Source organism: Macrotis lagotis, chromosome 6 (genome assembly GCF_037893015.1).
Source record: "Macrotis lagotis isolate mMagLag1 chromosome 6, bilby.v1.9.chrom.fasta, whole genome shotgun sequence".
In the NCBI taxonomy this organism is placed as follows: domain Eukaryota; kingdom Metazoa; phylum Chordata; class Mammalia; order Peramelemorphia; family Peramelidae; genus Macrotis; species Macrotis lagotis.
The window spans coordinates 124996041-125008217 of NC_133663.1; positions in this window are offsets into that span (position 1 = coordinate 124996041).

Consider the following 12177-nt stretch of genomic DNA (forward strand, 5'->3'; position numbering starts at 1 on the left):
ATATATAAGGCAATACAACATTAATAACAACACTATCAACTAATACTCAATAATTATTAAAACAAGTAACATTGTTAAATAGGAAGAATTAAATGATCTCTTCCATTCTCAGTATTTGGAATTGTACTAATTAGCTATTGATGGAATTGAGACTCACTAAAAAATAACATTTGTACTCAGCCCAGATATTAAGTCCAATTTGATAAAAAGGTTCGACCAATTTAAAGATATTCTATTATTGAAATACCAAGATTTCTAATATAATAATTTAAACTTAAAGTCATCATAACACAGCAAATGACTTGAACTTTTATAGGGAGATAGGGAAAAATTTTTCTAATGAATAGTCAGAACCTGGATCCAAAGACTGGGATTAATATGTTTAATTTTGTGTGAGATGAGTGAGCATGTCCAGTGCCACATTCCATGTAAAGCAGAATATAGAGTTTTACAAGCAGGGAGAAATTAGAAAATTATAATACTACACAAAGAAAATTTATAGATTAGAATTTAAGATGGGATTGAGATTCAAGATTGGATTGGATTGAGATAATAGTTGAAATTACAACTTGCTAAAATATAAAATAAATTAAAACAGCAACTGCATGACTTTTAAAGAACTCATTGTATAATCTCTTGTGATCATGTAACTTCTACCAAAGAAGAGTTTTGAGACATTCATTTCAAATTCCAATTAAAGACACTGTTTTGATTTTGAAAAACCAAACAAACAATGCAGGGCCTTCACATGTAGTGATGCTATATTGGATGCCTTTAGGTAGAGATAAGTATGTATGAATATTTCATAAGGTAAAAAGGCCCCAAATCAGCATCAATATACCAATCAATAATGGACAAAGACTAGTACTGTGAGAATCCTAAGGGCGACTAAATGGGAGTTCAGTCTTACAAAAAAGAAAAAGACTTATTCAGAGTGCATAGAATTCTCAAACCAATAGAGAAACTGTGATACTTTGTGAACTGGTAAAGCTTAGCATACCACTCCCCCACCTCTAAATCTGTAGATTTCTTTTTTTAAAACAAGACTTTATTCACAACACAAAAATAAATAGCATCAAAAAAAAAATACAGACCACTGAGAGTTACCAAGCAATGTGTTCCATAATGGGACATTTGAAGTCACACTGTAGGTTTAGAAATAAGAAAGCAACTATGAACACCACTTTTGATTAATAGACTATATATAAAAGAAAAACCTCTAATTACTTTTGCATAACTAATCACAGAATCAGTAAAACTGGTTTATGAATATAAGGAATAAAAAATAATAAAAGTGCTGCTCATTCATTAATTCATTCAATAACCTCCTCCTAAGACCCATATGCCAGACACTTTGTTAAGCATTGGGGACAATAGACAAGAACTAAGCTGTTCTGCCCTCAGTGAGCTTACTGTATATTGGATGACTTCACAAAAACTACATAATGTCAGTAGAAGTAAATCCTAGGTCTCCCTTTGATTCCAAATTAAGTTGGCATTCTGACAATAGGCAATGTTACTCCAGGAATAGCTTTTGAATATCACCAGTTCCTTACTTGAAGTCACATCTAGTTTGATAAAACAGCCAGAGTTTGTGTTTCATTGGCATAAGCTTTGAGAACCTAGGTTCAGTTTCCCCACTTTGGCAAGGATTCATAATAAATAATAGTTCCTATTTCTTTAACTTTAAGATTTCTCTGATCGTTCGACCATTTTTTAGTCATGTTCAACTGTGTGGTCCCATTTGGAATTTTCTTGACAAAGATACTAGACCAGTATTTGGTTTTTATTTTCTTCTCCATTTCATTTTACAGATGAAGAAACTGAGATAAACATGGTTAAGTGGCTTGCCAAGGGTCACATCTAGTAAGTGTCTGAGGGCAGTCAGAAATTCATTAAGATGAGTCTTCCTGAGCCTAGGCCCAGGTAGCATATCTCTACTTCATAATTGAGGAAGCTGAGAGTAAAGATAAATGCGAGGAAAAAGCTTTGAAAGATGGGATTCTGACACTGAAGGGTTCTTCTTCCAAGATCCTGAACTTTGAGATTCCCTTTTCTGATCACAACCTCACATCTATTTATTTTTCTCACTCCCTCTCCTCTTATTGAGACTTCAGCACCTTGATTTCTACCTAGTCTCCCAGTTCATTAGGCCTGTTTTATTTTTCACTTGCTTCTTTTACAATTATGGTTAGCCATCTAAATAATGCCCTAGTTAATAGAGTAGAATCTCACATCCATTTGACCTTTAACTATTCTGCCTTGCCAGTATCCAATACTAAGTAATCTCTAATATTCACTTTATCTGGTCCAGGTCTTAGGCTGCCAAGCAAGAAAAAGCAAATTCATCTTATCTAATCTCAGTGAAACCCCAGTACTACTTTGAAATTTAATGTAGAATAATGGGAAGAGTCTTTAATTTGGAGTCAGAGGATTTCAGTTCATACTTATGCTCTGTCACCATTTTTAAGTCTTTGGACAAGTTATTTAATCGCTCTATACCTATTAAAAGGAGGGGATTCTACTAATTGACCTTTTAATTTTCGTTCAAATTCTAAACATGTCTCCTATCTCATATCCCATTGCAAATGCAACAGGGCTTTGACACATGCTCAGATAAAAAGGGGTACCAGAATGAGAGATGCCAGGGTCCTTCTTAGAGAGAAGATATTGTGTGCCCTCTCTTCCAGTTCTATCTTTCTGTCTCTCTCTCTCTCTCTCTCTCTCTCTCTCTCCTTCTATTTCCAGTGGAATTTGTTTCCTTTAATTTCTGGGTACAAGTAATACATCTGGGGACCTAGACTTCAAACCATAGTAAACCCTAGAGGCAGGATTTCAGGACAGATGTTAATGGCCAGCTCAGCAAGAAATCCCTGAGAAGCTATGGTACCAGACTCAAGCCCTTTGGCTTGAGGGCTTTGGTCTTAGAATTTTGTGAGACTATACTATATAGGTACTGAGCTAAGCTATAAATATGATCTCCCTACCCTCTCCAGAGACTGAGGTGGTGGAGGGGATTATGCCACCATATGTTTGGGAATGTTTGTATAATTGTTCTTATTATACCTTTGAAATAAATTTTTTTATAAAGATTGACTTTGTTTTAATGGAACTGGGATATTGGGTACTACTAAAATTGGGTAAAAAATATTAGTGAGTGCTTGAGACACTGGCAGAAAGTCTAGAGAACCTAGGGGAGAGGTAAAAGTAATATAACTAACCTTCAAGCATTAGGGGCCAAAGTAGCCATTGGTACAAAGGTTATTCTATATTTTTTTCCATTTTTCTCAAGCTTCAAAACAAACCCCTTATACTTTAGTTGTACTCTGCTAATGATTTTTTTTCTCTGAGACTCCAGTCCACTGACTCCATATACCTTGTCTAGTCATTTATATATTATTTTCCTCTTTAGAATGGATACTGCCTTGAGATGAGAAATTGTTTTTACATTTCTTTGTATATCAGTACTTAGTATAGTGCTAAAATGGAATTATGTCCTTAGTAAATGCTTAATAATAATCAAATGACTAGGTGACCTCATCCCTCTTTTACTAAAAATCAAGAGCTTACAAAATTGAGTTATCTCAAATTCCTTCCTTTTCATCTTTATTTTTTCCCACAACTTCAACCATCTTCTGTTCAATGAATTATTACTCTGAAGAAAAATACTCTTCTTCCTTACTAAGACCAACCCTTTGAGATCTGCATTATAGATCTCACTAAAGTGTTTTATCCATAAATCATCCTTTCTCCTGCTCATATATTTAAGTCTCTCAACTTCTGGTGCCTTTCCTCAGTTTACAACCATGCTCAGTCTTCTGAATCCAATAAATAAATAAATGAAAAAGATTGCACTTGACTTTATCATTCTGTTTTCCAAATCTGCTATCCTAGTTCTCATTATCTTTGACCTCTCTGAATTATTTAACACTAATAGCATCCCCTTGTTGAAACTCTCCTCATTCATTTTCATGAATAATTTCAGTTTTCCTTTTTTCTTCAACATTTGGTCCTTTTAATATACTTTCAATTTCTTCCTTGTTCTATTTCCTAAATTTAGACATTTCTTTAACTCTTTTTTTTCTTCTATCTCTCAATTGGTGACATCATCCATTCCCAGGACTTTATCACCTCTTTCACCTAGGAGAAGACTCCCAGGTCCATATTTTTTTTAATTTAATATTTACTTATTCTCATTTTGTACAAATAATGTTTTTATACATTAATAAAAATATTCTTGTTTAAGAGTAAACAAAATACCCCCTCTCCCCAAAAAAATATAGACTTGCTTGAGCGATAAAGTAAAGGGGAGAGAAAAAAATTAAAATTAAAATTAAAAAATTAATAGTAATAATTGTAGGTGTGGTCAGGTGGCACAGTAGACGGAGCACCAGCCCTAGAGCCAGGAGCACCCAAACCCATATCCTGCCCTGTACACCCAACAATCACCCAGCTGTGTGACATGCAAGCCACCCCAACCCCACTGCCCTGCAAAAACCAAAAAAAAAGAAAAAAAAGACCCAAAATAAAATAAAATAGTAATAATAGAAGGGGAAGATAGGTGGCAGACAGAGCACTAGTCCTTGAGCCTGGAGCACCCAGGTCCAAATCCAGCCTCAGATACCCAATAGTCACCCTGCTATGCAGCCCCAGGCAGGCCACCCAGCACCATTTGCCCTGCATCCCCCCAAATAATAATAATAATAAAATGTGCTTCAGTCTGTGTTCCAACACCACCAACTCTGTCATGGGTGGATCACATTCTTTGTGATAAGTCCATCACAAAAGTTACTTCCATATTTTTCCACCATTGCCATTGCTGATTGCAACTCCCTCCTTTCGTATTTCTCCACTACCATGTACGAATATTTTCTCTCTCCTTTCACTCTGACTCTGTTGTAGGGTAGCTGAGTGGTGCAGCAGACAGATCCCTAGTCCTGGAGCCAAGAGGCCCTGAGCCCCCCCCCCCACCACCACCACCCCTTAGGCCCAGCATCCACCTGGCCCTATGGTCCCGGACAGGCCTTCTAATCCCAGCCCCTTGCAAGAAGTAAAAAAGAAAATGTGTTATATCTGACCACTCTTCACCCATGGCCCATCCTCTCCTCCATTACTCACATCCCCCCCTTCCCCCTGTCCCCCCACTCTCTCCTTCTTACTCCAGATGTCTACACCCCATTCAGTAGATATGCTGTTTCCTCTCCTAGCCACCTCTGATGAGAGTGAAGTTTCCCTCATTCCCCCTTGCCTTCCCCCTTCCATATCATTGCAATAGATCATTGTAATAAAGAAAAGTCTTATTATATGAAATATCTTAGCCTATTCCCCCTCTCCTTTTTCTTTCTCCCATTACATTTCCCTTTTATCTATTGATTCCATTTTTACACCACAATATATCCTCAAATTCAGTTTTCTCCTGTGCTTCATTTATAAAAGCTCCTTCTACCTGCTCTGTTAATTTAGAAGGTTCATATAAGTATTATCAGTGTCATTTTTCTATACAGGAATACATGCCATTCATCATCATTAAGTCCCTCATATTTTCCCCTTCTCCACCACTCTCTATGCTTCACCTGAGTCGTGTATTTGAAGATCAAACTTTCTATTCAGCTCTGGCCATCCCAACAGGAACATTTGAAATTCTCCTGGTTCATTGAAAGCCCATCTTTTTCCCTGGAAGAGGACATTCATTTTTGCTGGGTAGTTGATTCTCGGTTGCATTCTAAGCTCTTTTGCCTTCCAGTATATTATATTCCAAGCCCTGCAAGCTTTTAATGTAGTTGCTGCTAAGTCCTGTGAGATCCTGATTGCAGCTCCATGGTATTTGAATTGTGTCCTTCTGGCTGCTTGTAATATTTTCTCTTTGACTTGGAACTTTGCTATAATATTCTTGGGGGTTGATTTTTGGGATCTCTTTCATGGGGAGATCAATGGATTCTCTCCATTTCTATTTTGCCCTCTGCTTCTAGGATATCAGGGTAATTTTCCTGTAGTAATTCTTAGAAAATGATGTCAAGGCTCTTTTCCTGATCATGACTTTCAGGTATTCCAATAATTTTTAGATTATCTTTCCTAAATCTGTTTTCTATATCAATTGTTTTTTCAATGAGATGTTTCACATTTTCTTCTAATTTTTCATTCTTTTGGTTTTGAAGTATTGAGTCCTGATTTCTGGTAAACTCATCAGTCTCCCTCAGTTCTATTCTTTGTCTGAAGGATTTGTTTTCCTCAGAGAGCTTTCTTATCTCTTTTTCCATCTGGCCAATTCTGCTTTTTAAATCCTTCCTCTCCTCAATAACTTCTTTGAACTGTTTTATCCATATGACCTAAGCTGTTTTTTAGCATGCTATTTTCTTCAGCATTTTTTTGTATTTCCTTGACTAAGCTGCTGACTTCATTTTCATGTTTTTCCTGCATCTCTCTCTCCTTTCTTTTCCCAGTTTTTCTTCTATCTCCCTCATTTGATTTTCAAAATCTTTTTTTGAGCTCTGTCATAGCCTGATTCCAATTTCTGTTTTTCTTGGAGTCTTTAGATGCAGGAGCTTGTGCTTCCTCATCTTCAGACTGAGTATATTGATCCTTCTTGGAATCATAGGTAATGTATTTCTCAATGGTGTTCCTCTTTTTTTTCTCTCTGCTTGCTCATTTTCCCAGCCTTAGTCTGTTTTGGGGATGCTTCCTGAGCTTTTGGGACACTCCCACAAGGATCTCAGTGTGTGAGGCTCTGTCCTCCCTCCTGGTCTGTGAATGACCATAAGCGCCCCCCTCTGCCATGGGGCTGAGATGGGGGGGGCTGTTGTTCTATTGGGGGGGCCTAGACTGCAATCAGGATCTGAATGTGGTCAGAATCCCAGCGTCCTGTTCCAGGGGCAGAGGACAGAGCTCTGCAGTCTCTCTCTCTTCACTCCCCTCCCTAGGTTCAATGGGCTCATGCCCTGGGGGCTCCTGCTTACTCTGCCTGCTTCTGTTTCCTGGATCTGGGTTTCCACAAGACCACATTGCTCCCTGTCTGCCCTGAGGGCTGGGCTTCATGTGCTCTCTCTGGCAGAGGTCCCCCCTGCTGTTCCCCCAATTTGTGCCCTGTGCTCTCCAGAGTATAGCTCAGGAAACTCCCCTGCTGTTGTGAGCCAAGGCTCCCAGTGCCCTGGGGCTGCCTCCAGGAGGCTGAAGTTCTTTTGCTTTGGTGGGCCACCCCTCTGGCAGACCGCCCCTGCAACCCCAGGGAGCAGAGTCTTTCTGCTCTTTTCCAGGTTACCTTGAGTAGGAGAACTGCCTCGCTGGGTCACTCTGTGGGTTCTGTCTCTCGAAAATTTAGTTAAAGTCCTTAGTTTATAAGTTTTATGAGAGAGCACCTAAGAGATGTTCTTCTCTTGTCGCCATCTTGGCTCCGCCCCCCAGATCCATATTTCTTAACTCCTAACCTTAACATTCAAATGTAATTTCTACTACCATCATGGATATTTCTCTCTAAATAGTATGTTGTTTGTTCTCTGTCAATGTGACCAGAGATGAATACATCTTACCTGCCTCCAATTTTCTACTGTTTCTTCTGATTGCTCTATTTATGTTGACACTAACATTCTTAATAATCTTGAAGTCATATTTTAGACCTTCCTGTCCTTTGCCCATCACATATAATCTCTATCAAATATACCTATTATACCACCCTACTATGAGACAGGAGATAAGAGATTAATATTGATCAATCAGTAAACAAACATTTATTAAGAGCTATTTATTAAGTGCTGGCAAGGCAAAAATAAAAGACAGGCCTTCAGGGACCTACAATCTAATGGGGGAAGACAGCACTCAAAAAGGAAGATTGAAAAGAGAGAAAGAGTGAAGAAGAGAAGGTCTAGGTCTGGGGGCATATTAGAGAAGTCCAAATGAGTAAGGAGAAGTGGGAAACAAAGTTATGGCTTATCTAAGTGCCTTCCTTGGATGGTCAGCATCAGTATTAAAGCTGTAACAAAGGACAGCCAGATTTCTAGAGAGAGGTTATAATCTGTGCTATGTTCATGAAAGGGAAGGAAATAGAGAAAAGTCAAGAATCAATGAAAATGTCAATGTGGTAACCAAAACAGAAATAGGATAAGATATCAAGAGGGGCAATCTAAACCCAAATGAATTTAAGCCACAAAACAACCTACCTCCATAATATCTCTCTTATGTGTCTCTTCTTTTGCAGACATTCATTGATTACTAACTAAAAAATTCAGACCCTTATTAATCTTTGCCTGAATAATTGCAATAGACTCCTAATTTCTTCCCTTCTAATCATTCTACATCCTCCTATGAATGTGCTTTAATTATGGAAGGAAACTAAGTCAGTGCTTTTGCATAGGATAACATACATATTGGTTCCCAGGAGTTTGAGAGTTTAAGAAGTAGATGAGAAATAATTATGGGACCATAAAAAAGAAAGTCACAAAAAAACTGAAAAAGGACCATAGTTATACAATCAATGTCCAAAATCCCTTCATTAAATGAAGGCTCTCATTAATGTTTCAATTCTCTTGTTCTCACTGTTCTTTGTCCATCCCAATGTAGAGGCCAGGGAGGGGGAATGGAAAGAATATGAGAAAGTATGATCCAGAGCAATGGGCAGTTTTCCATATTATTATAACAGTATTTTGTAACAATTTCTTTGGCAACTGACAGGAGGCATTTAAATCAGCTATTTCCTCCTCATAGAATTCCTCTCCAAAGAATAATAATGACTTTAGCAACTATGAAGGAAATGTAGCCCACACTAGGATACTATCTTATCTGGGAAATTGCCATGGTATTCATCACAACTGTCACCAAGACTTAACCCATTAGAGATGTGCTAACTGTAGCTCCCAAGGGCTCCAAAGTTTGAAAGACCCAATTCCACATTCTTTTCTGAGCCAACCTGAGGCAAACATTCAACATATGTAGAAAAGTCTTAGTCCCAGAGTTGAGCCACAAACTGGGAGGCACTTATTTCCTAAAATATTTTCTTACTACATGGGGAAGCATTACACACACCTCCACAGTCTCCTTTGAAAAGGCAAAATCCAGACTTCTTTGTCATGAGTATAGGGGAGAAAAGAGCTGGTATTCCTATTCCTTTCCATTCTCTTCTGATCATAAAAGAATTGGTGTAATTTCTCATGAAAGCCTGTTCAAACCACAGTTACAAAAAGTGTTCTTCAGAAAGACCCAAACAGAAAGCATCTTGGAATTGAGCTAATTAAAAAAAAATCACTAAACTATTCATTCCTTTTGAACTGAATATCCTTCTGCTAGTATATGCCATTATATACACCAACAGATTTAAAATGTTTAAAATATTTTGTGATAGCAAATAATTGAGAACAAAAGACAAATTATGACTGATATATACATAAATATAATATAAACTGGCATATAATGAAACATTATTTTGTTGTAAGACAACAAATATGGAGGATACAAAGAAGCATGGGGAGTTATCAAAACAAAATTAAATATGAAAACTATGAACAATGACAAAGAGCAAAACAGAGCACTATATAATTATAAAGACAAAGAAGAGATAAAAAAGTACCTCTATTTTTACACCAACACTGCACAAATTATAAGACACAATTGGACTGTTAGTTTTATTCAACTGATTTTTTTCCCTCTCTTTTTTATTCTTTTTATAGAGGATGTTTTTTTTTTCCTGGGGGGGGGGTGATAAAGTTTACTATGCATTTAAAAAAAAGAACTAAGCCTAGATAGTCAGAGGCCAGAAGAAAAGGGTTCCACTCAGTATACCAGAGAAGGTTAATTTACCCTGAAATTACATTGTCCCAGAAACTAGCTCACTGAACATTGAGAGCAGTTTATTCCCAGACATTGTGGTTACTCACCTTGAATCACCACAAGATCAAACATATTTACTATACTTTGTATGAAATTTTTAAAACCTCAGAGTGCTGGCCTTAGCTTAATTCTACTCCTTCAATAGTAGCAGTAGAACCAAAAGGCTGCTCTATGGGAGATTCTCATTCCAGATTCCCAACCCCTTCAGTACCAATCAGAATCCACCCTTTAAAAAATCGTTTTTCTCAAAGACCATTCATTCTGGTACCTGAGAGCAATTAGCAACATGAAATGAGCAACTGGAGTAGGGAATCAGACTGGGAGGGAGGCTTAAAGTGAAGGACAGAGTAGAGGTATAACCTGCTCAGTCATAGAGCACAGATTCAAAAGTTGAAATGGCTGATGGTTATTTACTACCAATACCATGAGCAACACTGTACCTTCTCCTGTCTTCTTTCACTTAATTACTCTTATTCAGCACTATCAAATTCAAACACTTTGATCTCTGTGGGTCACATATTGACTTGGAAAACTACATGTTAACTTTATCTATGTTTTATTGTATTTTATTTTTTGTTAATTTTTTCCAAATTACATTTTGATTTGATTCATGACTCACTTGGGAGGATCACAGCTGGTGATTTGATGTTTTCCTGGTTCCTTCTGTTCTTTTTTCACCCTTCTTCATCACTCCTTTTCTCCATCTTTATTTTCCGGTTTGTTTGGTTCTTTTTTTTTTTTGCAAGGCAAACAGGGTTAAGTGGCTTGCTGAAGGCCACACAGCTAGGTAATTATTAAGTGTCTGAGGCCAGATTTGAACCCAGGTACTCCTGACTCCCGGGCCAGTGCTTTATCCACTTCACCACCTAGCTGCCCCTTTATTTACTGTTTTTAACTCTAACTACACCATAGTATTATTTCATGGCTAATATTAGGCAGGAGGCAACAAAAGTTAAAACAAAATGAGGATGTTGTTCTTTTGTCAACCTCCAGTTGAGGTTTTCTTGGCAAAGAAATTAGAGTTATTTTTCATTTCCTTCTCCAGCTCATTTTACAAATGAAGAACCTGAGGCAAACAAGGTTAAGTGACTTAACCAGTCACACAACTACAAGGTGCCTAAAGTCAGATTTAAATTCAGAAAGATGACTTCTGACGTTAGGTCTGGCATTCTATCCTTTGTTCCACCTAAACTGCCTCAAAGAAAGTTCTAGTATTAATGTTGTTTTAGAGTTTCTTTGTCTAATATATACACTTCAGTTCCTATGTTTTGGCCTTGTTTAATATTCTTTTATTCTATGTAAAGCTTTGTCTCCCATAAAGATGTTAGACTCTAGAATAGGCTGCATCAGAGTACACTAGTTTTGTGATATCTTTTTGAAATTGGTTCTTGAAAAATTATGAGAAAGAGAAGCAGGAAAGTTTCACTTCTTATGGTAATAATAAGTGTTATACTTGACTTCTGGTTACCTACTCCTTTGTCACCTTCCTCTGAGTTTCTGTGGAACTAAGGGGGTACTAAGAACTAATGGGAGACTGTCTACTGATACCACCTTACTTAAAACATTCATTCAAATAGAATTTATTAAATGCTTCCTACATGCTAAGCCACTGAGATAAAAAGATGAAAATAAAAGAGTCCCTACCTTCAAGAAGCTTAAAATCTAATGCCAGAAATTTGTACACATATGAGTCTTTATGTATGTATATATGTGTGTGTGTGTGTGTGTGTGTGTGTGTGTGTGTGTGTATTATATACAAAATGAATGCAAGGTGGTTTGAGGAGGAAGGCATGCAATTAAGTGCCAAGGTGAGATGTGAATTGAGTGTTGAGGAAAAGAAAAAATTCCAAAAGGCAAGATGAGAAGTCAGGATATTCCAGTCAGTTGGGACAACCATGGACAACAATGACACAGGGATGGGAGATGGAGTGTATACAGACTGAACATGAAAGACAAGATGGAGAGAAGAGGTCACTGGTACTATTCCCCACAATGAATAGTATAGTAATTCTTGCCTCATTTTCTGCTAGCAAAGAGAGAAATCAGATTCTTCTTTTATCTGTACATTCAGTCCCAGATCAGCAGTCATTTAAAAGTAAGCAGATAATGCAATAAGCAGATCAGAAACAGTCAAAACTGTCCATGCTCTGAATCAAGGGCAGGGTCCCTCCAGTATATATTACATATATGTATTATCAGCATAGTTTAGGTAACATTTGTGGTGGGGGGGTTAAGTTCCTAGTAGATTTTTAAGTGGGTCTACATCCAGAAAGATAAACATTTCTGTTTATGCCATTTAATACTCATATGCAGTGCATTATAATATATATGTATCGGTGTGATTGCTTGCAGAAGGAATTATAG